Raw genomic sequence first — 12036 nt, 5'->3', positions numbered from 1 at the left:
TGAGGCTGGCAACCCTGATGGGGCCCCCTAGTGGCCCAGGGCCCTCGGGCAGTGCCCGAGTGGCTCAATGGTCAGTCTGGCCCTGACTATGAGTGATCCCTTAGAATTGGTTTAGTACAGCTGTCAACTGATATTTTTTCAGTTGGGTTTTTTATTACAGAAAAGTTCAACCTGCTTTGCTGACATTTCTTTATGAGAAGTACAGAGGCTGTCATTGCTGGTTTCTCCTTCTGCAAATGCTGGTTGTCTGGCTATCATGATGATCCTCTTGCTTCAGTACTTTGAGTAACTAATGCAGAACAGATGTAGATAAGGACATTTGACTAATACCTGATCGACATTTGATTTAATACTTTTATTCTAAGACGTTACCTTGAGATACAGAGAGCTCTGCTAGTTTTTGTGGTAGATCAGTGGCTTCTGCCCCTGCTGGAGAACCCAAAATGTCTGGTAAGGCATTGCGGCGACCTGATCTTCCTGATGCTGCAAAATCTGTGACCACAGGCTCCACATCAGTCATTGCTGTGCTCTCTTCATAGCAACATCTAGAAGAGACAAAGGGCAAAGTCAGACTGCTGCTAGATGGAACAAAATATTTTAAAAAAGAAAGGAATGATCTGTTTGGGGTTGTCTTGAATAGATCAGAAACTCTTTGCCAATTGCCAAATACTAAAATCATTAAAATATTTCTAAATTCTATTTGGGTGAGTTTTATTTTGTTAAAGCACTGTGTAAATACAATTATGTGTTATGTATGTGTGTGTAATTTCTGTTAATAAAATACTGTTTTTATCTCTTTATCATTTGTTTCAACAGTACTTTCGACCCCCCCCCCCTCCCATGTCATTTCATTGGCCCTTTTGCAACCACTGTCTCCATTCAACGCAATGAGTGTCAGCACAATGGTATATAGTCTCCACTGAAAGCTAATGTAGCAGGTAGACAACGCAGGTTACAATTGGGAGGCAGGAGTGTTGTCACCCCATAACAGAAATTGCAGAAACACGGACCTTATCAGGTATTATTTTAAAGAAAGCTTCAGATTTACAGCCCAACTGAACTTTCAGTTTAAATCAGCTAAAAACAGGCACATCAAAACAAAAGGCGTGCAAAGTCTTACAGTTTATTTTCTTTAGAAAGCAGCCACAGCCTGCCAGCAGGCTGCAGAGAATGACCCTGGCTTCCCCAAACCTTTCTGCTGATTAGAAAGCTTTAGCTTTGGCTCAGCAGTGGGCATGTCAGATTCCTGCAGAGAAATCCCGATCCCGACCCCTTACCATGTGATCAGCCAATGATAGCAGATCATGTGATGTAAACAGAGCCGGTAATCGGCTATTTTTTCTCCTCGCGCTGACAGCGTGAGGAGAAAAAAAAAACGATCACCGGCGGCTGATCAAGGAGATTGCCCCAAGCTTATCTGTACCCACCTGTGCCACCTTCCAGTGCCACCTAGCAGTACACAACAGTGCTGCCTACAGTGCCACCCATCAGTGCCCACAGTGCCACCTATCAGTGACCACAGTTGGTGCCTCATCAACAGTGCTGCCTATCAGTGCCACCTATCAGTGCCACCTATCAGTGTCACCTATCAGTGCCCATCAGTGCCATCTATCAGTGGTACCTATCAGTGCTCTTCAGTGCCACCCGTCAGTGCCACCCATCAGGGCCCATCAGTGCCATCTTATCAGTGGCCATCAGTGCTGCCTTATCTGTGCCCATCATTACTGCCTTATCTGTCCCCATCAGTGATGCCTTAGCTGTGCCTATCAGTGCTGCCTTAACTATGCCTATCAGTGCCCACCAGTGCTGCCTCATCAGCACATATCAAGGAGAAAAATTACCTGTTTGCAAAATTTTATAACAAACTATGAAACATGAAGAAAGCTCTATTTGTGTGAAAAAATGATAACAATTTCATTTGGGTACAGTGTTGTATGACTGCGCCATTGTCATTCAAAGTGCGTCAGCACTGAAAGCTGAAAATTGGTCTGGGCAGGAAGGGGGGTTTAAGTGCCACGTAAGCAAGTGGTAAAAAGGTACATAGATCAATTAGCAAAAATATGTAAACATTACAACAATGACGATTTGCATTTGACTATATGTATTGTAAGGAACATAATAATGTTAGCATATTAGGTACTGTAAAAACATATTGTAGAACATTTTGGATATAAGCTCCTAACAAGACCATCATGCAAATATTCTATGCAATTCATGTGTGTAGTTTCATGTATTGTCTAAGGACTGGATCTGTGAGCATTTGTGTAGATGAACGGTATGCACAGCTAACTTTGAAGGCATTTATTGTGCGAGACATTTGGCTGCCTAGATACCACGGTACAATTTCCATAGAAATTAGCCAATGAATGGTAGACAGTAGACTCTAGTCCCAGAAATGTATGCTACCTAGGGAGACTCAGCATGAGTCATGTAACCTGCCTGAGCACTGCTTGTCGGAGCTTACTGACATTTGTTTTCTATATAAAGATACAGCTCAGCTGTAATCATAGTAATCCACTGACCATTATATTTCATAAGTCTGAAACAGTAACTGTGAATACAAAAACTATTAATTATAAGATCTAACAAATAGAAATTAGAGCAATTTCTAGGTTAGACGAAAGGTAGTTCTCTTACCAAAAGCCTGGAAAGGGAGTATAAATAAACCACTAAAATGTTTGTAGAAAAAAAAAAAGGAAGATTTTCATCCAAATAAAATGAACAAACTGGAAAATGGATTATATGAAAAAAGCATAATGACGTAAGCTGCAGTTTTAAAGTTTGCATATTTAATAGAAAAAAAATGCTTGACTTCACATTTGCACCTGATTTAAAGTGGCTGTAAACGATTTTTTTTTCAATAACAAACATGTCATACTTACCTGCTCTGTGTAAAAGATTTGCACAGAGTGGCCCTGATCCTCCTCTTCTCGGATCCCCCGTTGGCACTCCTGGCTCCTCCTCTCTTGCTGATGCCCCCAATAGGAAACTGATTCCCATGGAATGCGAGCTCGCTCCCCCACTCCCTCATTGTTTGACAGGAGGCGGAGCCATGCTATTAATCTGCCAAATGAGGAGGGGAACAGCGGTGGGAGCCATGGCTCTCGTACAAGTCGCTGGATCGGACTCAGGTAAGAAAAGGGGTGGGGGGGTGAATCCTGCAGCAGAAAAGGGTTTTTTACCATAATGCATAGAATTTTTAATCTTTTTTTGCCCCCATTAAAGAGTGCAAAGTCAATTTAATTTTTCACCTCATGGTACTTCTTGCTGGGAAAGTGGGGAAAAGCTGAGGGACACAGAGCACTCCGTGAGTCTGGTCAGGGATAACCCATTGCACCTTAATGCGGACCTTCAGTCATTTTTTCAACTTTTCATCTAATAAATCTTCTGCCCTTGTTGTTTTAACTTTGGATAGTAAAACATTTTTTTTTCTGCCAGTAAATACCTTATACAGCCCACTTCCTGTTTCTTGTCTGGTCATTAGCCTAGGCTTATGACATCAATCACAGCTCTCTCTCTCACTCTTATGAGAGTTTGCCAGGAAGGGAGGGGGGATGAGTCATAAGAGGGTCAATGGACGCTGCAGAGCTGGAGGTGTGTCTCTGTGTGTCTGCATAAATCCAGGAAGTGAACAGGCAGCAGCTTCAGCTGCTCACGGTTAAAATGGATGCAGCCAGACTCAGTGGAGGGAAATTTCTGCAGAATATTTGGCAAGTACAGATTCACAGTATATATAAAATAATATGCAAAGTGGTTGGAGGGAAGCTTCAGAATGACAAAGATGTTTTTATTACAAATTATGTGAGCAGACTGCAGTTCCTCTTTAAAGTGGAACTACACTGCATTTGAGCACCACAAGCCAAAAACACTATTTCATTCATTTATTGTATACAGAGCAAACTCACACATCTATCCATGTCTCCATGCTTTATTTTGCTGAGAAATCACTTTGAAAAACATCCCCCTAGCATTTTTGGCTGTGGCCATCTTGAGTAAGGGCAGTTGATTTATGTAGCATGTACTTCCTGGAATTCATCTGCCCTTAGCTCAGGCAGGCAGGCAGGTGGGTGTGCTTAGCTGACAAAGCCCCTCCTACCCCCCTGAAGACTCATGTGTCATCATTTGCCTAGACCTGGAAATCCAAAAGTAACTGAAGAAATGTAAAAAAAAATGTTTACCACTTGCCGCCCGCCCACTGTCAAATGACTTGAGGAATGGTGTGGCTCTCATTCTGGGAGAATGTCATATGACGTTGCCCCAGAATGGCTGCTCTCGTGGCTCTTTAACCATGTGATCGGCTGTGTCCAATCACAGCCGGTCACATGTAAACACAGAAGAGCCAGTGATCGGCTATCATCGCCTCACACTGACAGAGTGTGTGGTGAGGAGAGACAATCAGCGGCATCCCCTTGATCATAAGTGCCCTGATTACAGTAAAGCCCCCAGTGCCAATTAGTGCCCATCAGGGCCACCAATAAGTGCCCATCAGTGCCACCAATCAGTGCCCATTAGTGGCGATTAGTGATGCCAGTCACTGTTGCCTTTTAGTGTCCATCAGTGCCTGCTCATCAGTGCTGCCCATCAATGCCCATCAGTGCTGCCCATCAGGGCCCATCAGTGCCGCCCATCAGTGCTGCCTATTAGTGCCCATCAGTGCCGCCTATCCATGCCACCTATCAGTGCCCACCAGTGCTGCCTATCAGTGCCATCTATCAGTGCCCATAAGTGCGCACCAGTGCTTCCCATCAGTGCTGCCTATAAATGCTCATCAGTGCCACCTATCAGTGCCACCTCATTGGTGCCCATAAGTGCCACCTCATTGGCGCCCATGCCACTTCGTCAGTGCAACCTTATCAGTGCCCATCAGTGAAGGAGAAAAATGACTTATTTACAAAATTTGCTGACAGAAACTAAGAAAAACTTTTTTTTTTTGTAAGAAATAAAAAACCCAACAGTGATTAAATACCACAAAAAAAAGCTCTATTTGTGTGAAGAAAATGATAAAAAAATTCATATGGTTACAGTGTAGCATGACCGCGCAATTGTCATTCAAAGTGCGACAGCGCTGGTAGCTGAAAATTTGCCTGGGCAGGAGGTAAAAGTGTCCTGTAGGCAATAGCTCAATATGATATACTTTCCTATGTATTTAGTAATGCTAGCAGCATATGTATTAAATATAGTCAATGTTGATTGAGAGAGTGAAGTCCCACTCTAAAATGAGAAAAGGGTGACCTCATGCTGTATAGCAAAATCTCCTTGTTCTGTAGAAGCAATGTTTCCCTGTATGCATTTTATGGCTTTTATTTTTTTAATTTGAATGTACCTTCTGCCTGAACTTTGAGGATAATTTACTACAGAATGCCTGCAGCTAGTGATCTTAATAAGGGTTTGTTTAAAAGCTCATTTATTGCCTGTTAAGTAATTGTAAATACTTAAATGTCCATACCTCAATCAAAAGCTCACTTCACAATGAGAGCAGCTTAATATTTAGCAAAGAAGTATGTTGAACTATACAAAAGCATATAGTTACATAGTTACATAGTAGGTGAGGTTGAAAAAAGACACAAGTCCATCAAGTCCAACCTATGTATGTGATTATGTGTCATTATTACATTGTATATCCCTGTATATTGCATTCATTCAGGTGCTTATCTAATAGTTTCTTGAAGCTATCAATGCTCCCCGCTGAGACCACCGCCTGTGGAAGGGAATTCCACATCCTTGCCGCTCTTACAGTAAAGAACCCCCTACGTAGTTTAAGGTTAAACCTCTTTTCTTCTAATTGTAATGAGTGGCCACGAGTCTTATTAAACTCTCTTCTGCAAAAAAGTTTTATCCCTATTGTGGGGTCACCAGTATTTGTAAATTGAAATCATATCCCCTCTGAAGCGTCTCTTCTCCAGAGAGAATAAATTCAGTGCTCGCAACCTTTCCTCATAACTAAGATCCTCCAGACCCTTTATTAGCTTTGTTGCCCTTCTTTGTACTCTCTCCATTTCCAGTACATCCTTCCTGAGGACTGGTGCCTAGAACTGGACAGCATACTCCAGGTGCGGCCGGACCAGAGTCTTGTAGAGCGGGAGAATTATCGTTTTATCTCTGGAGTTGATCCCCCTTTTAATGCATGCCAATATTCTGTTTGCTTTGTTAGCAGCAGCTTGGCATTGCATGCCATTGCTGAGCCTATCATCTACTAGGACCCCCAGGTCCTTTTCCATCCTAGATTCCCCCAGAGGTTCTCCCCCCAGTGTATAGATTGCATTCATATTTTTGCCACCCAAATGCATTATTTTACATTTTTCTACATTGAACCTCATTTGCCATGTAGTCGCCCACCCCATTAATTTGTTGAGGTCTTTTTGCAAGGTTTCCACATCCTGCGGAGAAGTTATTGCCCTGCTTAGCTTAGTATCGTCTGCAAATACAGAGATTGAACTGTTTACCCCATCCTCCAGGTCGTTTATGAACAAATTAAATAGGATTGGTCCCAGCACAGAACCCTGGGAAACCCCACTACCCACCCCTGACCATTCTGAGTACTCCCCATTTATCACCACCCTCTGAACTCGCCCTTGTAGCCAGTTTTCAATCCATGTACTCACCCTATGGTCCATGCCAACGGACCTTATTTTGAACAGTAAACGTTTATGGGGAGCTGTATCAAATGCTTTTGCAAAATCCAGATACACCACGTCTACGGGCCTTCCTTTATCTAGATGGCAACTCACCTCCTCATAGAAGGTTAATAGATTGGTTTGGCAAGAACGATTCTTCATGAATCCATGCTGATTACTGCTAATGATATCATTCTTATTACTAAAATCTTGTATATAGTCCCTTATCATCCCCTCCAAGAGTTTACATATTATTGATGTTAGGCTAACTGGTCTGTAATTCCCAGGGATGTATTTTGGGCCCTTTTTAAATATTGGTGCTACATTGGCTTTTCTCCAATCAGCTGGTACCATTCCAGTCAGTAGACTATCTGTAAAAATTATGACGCAGCTTAAAGTGTAACTCCACTTTTATTGAGAAAAAAACATCCCCATCTGGGTGATCAATGTACATTACAAGGATTTTGACAAACGTTGTTGCAGATTCCTATTTTATTCTGAAGAAATCCCTGTGTGTTTTCTGAACCCATGTGCAGAAGTGGGTCTAATGGGAGTGGTTTCATAGTTATGAACCAGCTGCTGCACCTGCAGAGCTCTAATAAGGAAAACTACTGGGCCTGCATCCCTTTAGATGTGTTCCTATTGGGAGTATCTCACTAAAAATGACATTTTTGTTGCAGGGTTGCCTGAAGTCTGACTTGCATCTTAGTGCAGACTTCTGGGAAAACCAGTGAGACAATTGCACAAGCAGGAAATAACATATCTGGGGGACATTCTGTGTACAGAACACCTCCAGGTAGCCATATTACATTGCATTTCACAGAAAATTACAGAGCTGCAGATTGAAAAGGAAAGGTAATTTTTAATAACATTCAATTACATTATGACTTGTGCCGCAATTATATATGCTATATTATTTTTTTTTTAATTTGCTATTTTTTTTACAGGAAAGTGGAGTTACCCTTTAACAATGTAACTTTAACAAGCACTTTGTGGGTACTGACAATAAATATATAATCATTTTATTAGGTACCTGCAAAGAACATGTATTTAAAGCGTTACTAAACCCAGGACCCTGCATTCACTAGATCTGGTTTCCCACAGTACACAGAACATGGGAATGTAATAGTTTTAGTAAATATTAACTACAAAATACATTTTCTAATCAGCAGTATATAGCAGTCTAGTGACTTCTATCAGTGTCTGGTTAAAGCTTGTAGTATTTTTTATTTTGTTCTGACTGTCCTACCAGGCTACAGGACCCCTGACCCTCTGTCTGGACAGTGCTAATTGGACCTGTGCTGATCACATGCACTCTCCCAAAGGAAAAAAAATCTCTAGCAATACACACCAAACTGAGCATGTGCAGCTTGTCACCTAGTCTCTGTCTTATCAGAAGATAGATTGGGAACAGTGAGAAAAGGGGAGGATCAGAGAAGACATGATCAAATAGCCTTTTTACACAATGCAGAGGATTACCCCTTAGGTTCCACAGTGAGTATAACAAGCAAGCTTTACTACATATACACACTGATTTTACTGTTGTAGGTTTAGTAACAATTTAAGACAAATTCAATGCAAATAACAATATTTAGGTGCAAAGTGCAGTAACTCAGAGCAATAATTCATCTCCCAGTTTACTGTTTGAATCATTTGCTGTATTTTTCATATTATCATTGCTATTTGCATTGAATTATTGAAAAAAGTTGTCCTTGTCCTCGAGTCGTTTCCCACCTAGAAGTCAAATGACTGAGCATGCAGTTACTATCTTATGCTTCTTTATCCTACAATATTATTTTGTAAGCCCGATCATGAAGGTAGCTCTCCTTGCACTATCGCTGATTTTTCAGCGGATGTTCGTCCCACTAGTCGCGGGAGCCCCGCTGTTTCATTACAGGTTTATACTGTTAATGTTTCACAAGATAAGTTTCCCTGGTCAGTCTGGGAGCACATTCCCCGAATGCAGTTGTGCGGGGGCTGTGACGAACCCAGCCAGACCGGTGTATTGGTTCTTAGTAATGTTTTGTTTGACTTTAAGTTTGTCGTTCTTATTGATTTACTCACAATACATGGTAATATACAGTGGTATATTGATCTTGCAAAAGGATGTAGAGATATATATGCTAGACCTGTCCGTATGCTTTCAGATTGCTTAGTAAATATCTCCCAGCATTACTGTACGAGCACACTCTGTTACTGGGACAAGCTGATACAAAATGGGAGCTATGCAAACACACTGACCACAATGCTATGTCATCTCTAAAATGCTTAGCATGGAATGTTCGCGGCCTTAGAGATAAATCTAAAAGGAATGCCGCTATGGCGTATCTTAAAGCACAACAGGCACAAGTGATGGTCTTAGTAGAAACTCATTTAACTGGTCAATTAATGCTATCGCTTAAAAAGCCATGGTTGGGGTGGGTCTATCAGGCCCCATACTCAGCCTATTCCAGAGGGGTGGCGATATTGGTGGCCAAAACAATGCAATTTGTTATGCTGACATCTGACCCCCAGGGTAAATTTCTATTTATACACTGCAGACTGAATGGCCTAGATGTACTTCTCCTGGCAATATATATACCTCCTCCGTTCCAGTTCAGTATTATTAATGAGGGATTGGAGTTTATGGCACAATTTCCCACAATTCCAGCTATGTGGATGGGAGATTTCAATACGGTACTGGACAATCACCTAGACAGAACATCCCTGACACCCCTGATTGACAACACACCCTCCCCCACGCGATTCGGGAAACTAGTAAATGAGATAGACTGTATATGAACTTACAGGCCAGACATGACCAAATGGGCACCAGAGTGGTGGTGTCCCTGGACGCTGCTAAAGCGTTCGACTCTGTCGAATGGGAATATCTTTGGGAGTGTTTGGCCAGGTTCAGTTTCGGACCTAAGTTTATTCGATGGATTCAACTTTTGTACCGGGCTCCAAGTGCCAGGATCTTGGTTAATGGCAAAACGTCGCAAGCATTCCCACTAACCAGGGGCACACGTCAGGGCTGCCCCCTTTCCCCTCTACTGTACGCCCTGGTGGTGGAGCCCTTGGCGACATCACTGAGAGAGCATCCAGGGGTTAGGGGTCTGAGCCGGGGCCACCTGGTCGAGAAAATCAGTTTATACGAAGATGATATGCTCTTATATCTAGAGGATTCAGGACACTCCCTGTTAACGGCCCTTGAAATTATCAAGCAATTTGGGACCTACTCAGGCTTAAGGATTAATTGGGAGAAGTCTCAAATACTCCCTGTGGATCTTGGAGCCCCGTCAGAGATACAGGCATCCTCCCCATTGATGCGAGTTAGTGAAATCACATACTTAGGTATAAAAATCACACGCAACCCAGAGGACTATATTAGACTAAACTTGGAACCGCTCTTTCAAATATTAAGAACTAAAACACAGTTATGGTCCAGACTGCCACTAGGAATTATGGGTCGAGTAAATTTGACAAAAATGATACTGTTGCCCAAATTTCTATATGTCTTCTGGCACGCACCTGTCTATATACCCCTGAGATTCTTTAAATCTATAGAAGTGATCCTAAACACGTTTCTGTGGGGTAAAACACGACACAAGTTGTCCTGGCAGGTGCTGAAAAACCCCACTGATTTAGGGGGCACAGCATTACCAGACTACAATTTGTACAATCTGGCAGCACAGCTGTCCCATTTCTTCCATATAGATAAAGGAGATAAGGAACGGTTTATGGTTCTAATAGGTTCTCAAGCCACAAGAATACACACCCACCCCTTTCAGCTCATCCTTAGAGAGAATAGAGAACGTGGTAAGATAGACAATCATAAAGGCAAAGACCTGTTATACAACTATTGCAAGATATGGGAGATTGTTGGACGCAAACTTAAGATCCCCTCAACACATAGTCAGACACCATTGTGGAACAACCCAGGCCTATCCGAATTATTACATCTACCTGACAATGAGTTATGGATTTCTAATGGGGTTGTTTACCTAGCAGACATGTACATTGGAAACACTCTCAAATCATTTCAACAACTGAAAGACCAGTTTGGTCTCCCCAACTCTTTGCATTTTCGATACCTCCAGCTCCGTCACGCTCTCCAGGCCCAATTTCGAGACTCCCCACCAAACTTGGAGCAATTGGATATTCTGGCTGTGATAAATAGTTCAGATCAGCAAAAGCTAATATCCATATTTTACTCATGCTTACTACGCCCAAATGCGGTAACAATCGCCTATAAACTAAAAGAGCGCTGGGAGGGTGATGTGGAGGATGAGGAATGGGAAGAAGTCCTAGACGCCTGCAAAAAAGTCTCACATAAACTATCAGACCGTCTCATACAATTGTTTATCTTACACCGAACTTATCTGACCCCCATACGATTGGCCAAATTTAGAATTAACCATAGCTCCCTTTGCCCCAGATGTGCAAGTCCTCAGGGAACATTTTTTCACCTCCTTTGGCTATGTCCAATGATACAGGACTATTGGGCCCAAATAGTTAAATTTATCCACGATAAAATGGGATCCCCTCTAACTCTATGCCCGAAACAGTGTCTGTTAGGGGTATTCACAGATCCCGAATCAGATAAATTTCACCACATTTTTCTACAGGAAACATTGTTCATTGCCAGAATGCTTATTGCAAAGAAATGGCTCAGAGCAATGCCGCCCAATATCAAGGAATGGGTTGCATTGGTTAATGCTGTTCTGCCATATAAAAAAGAAATTTATGCTCACAGAGGCTGCCCCACAAAGTATAACAAGATCTGGGATACCTGGTTAAATGAAGCCTCCACATGCGATGAAATAGATGCCATACCACCTGACTAAAATAGGGATAAAGAACTAACAATGCTAGTAAATTGTAACTATTGAGATCACTGATGTGAAGCAAACAAGTCTATATGTATAAAAACATCTGTTGTGTATTCATCACTTTGCCTTTAAAAATTGTAAGGCCCCGATTCAACTGTCATCCATATTATATTGAATGCACCTGTTATCTGTACCACTAAATTAATGTACTGTATATATGTAGATTGTTTCAATAAAGAACGTAATTTGTAAAAAAAAAAAAAAGTTGTCCTTGGACAGGATCTTTCTAATGCCCCGTACACACAATAGGAAATTCCCCCAGCAAAAGTCCGATGTGAGCTTTTGGTTGGAAATTACAACCGGGTGTATGCTCCATCGGACTTTTGCAGGCGGAATTTCCACCAGCAAAAGATTGAGAGCAGGTTCTCTATTTTTCGGTCGGAAAAAGTTCCGATCAGAAATTCCGATCGTCTGTACCAATTCTGACGCGCAAAATTCCTACGCATGCTCGGAAACAATTTTGCGCATGCTCGGAAGCATTGAACTTCATTTTCCCGGCTCGTCAAAGTGTTTTACGTCACCGCGTTCTTGAAAGTTCAGAGAAAAACCAC

General features: G+C 42.0%; 1 long non-coding RNA gene across 1 annotated transcript in view; it reads right to left on the bottom strand.

The window, feature by feature from the left end:
- Positions 1-517: 517 nt before the first annotated feature.
- Positions 518-12036, bottom strand: part of LOC141140245 (uncharacterized) — a 275722-nt gene continuing 264203 nt past the window's right edge. Inside the window, exon 3 of the long non-coding RNA XR_012243908.1 lies at positions 518-545. This is a non-coding gene — a long non-coding RNA (uncharacterized lncRNA). The remainder of the gene's footprint in view (positions 546-12036) is intronic.

Source organism: Aquarana catesbeiana, linkage group LG04 (genome assembly GCF_042186555.1).
Source record: "Aquarana catesbeiana isolate 2022-GZ linkage group LG04, ASM4218655v1, whole genome shotgun sequence".
NCBI classification, from domain to species: domain Eukaryota; kingdom Metazoa; phylum Chordata; class Amphibia; order Anura; family Ranidae; genus Aquarana; species Aquarana catesbeiana.
This window is presented reverse-complemented; position numbering and strand designations above follow the sequence as displayed.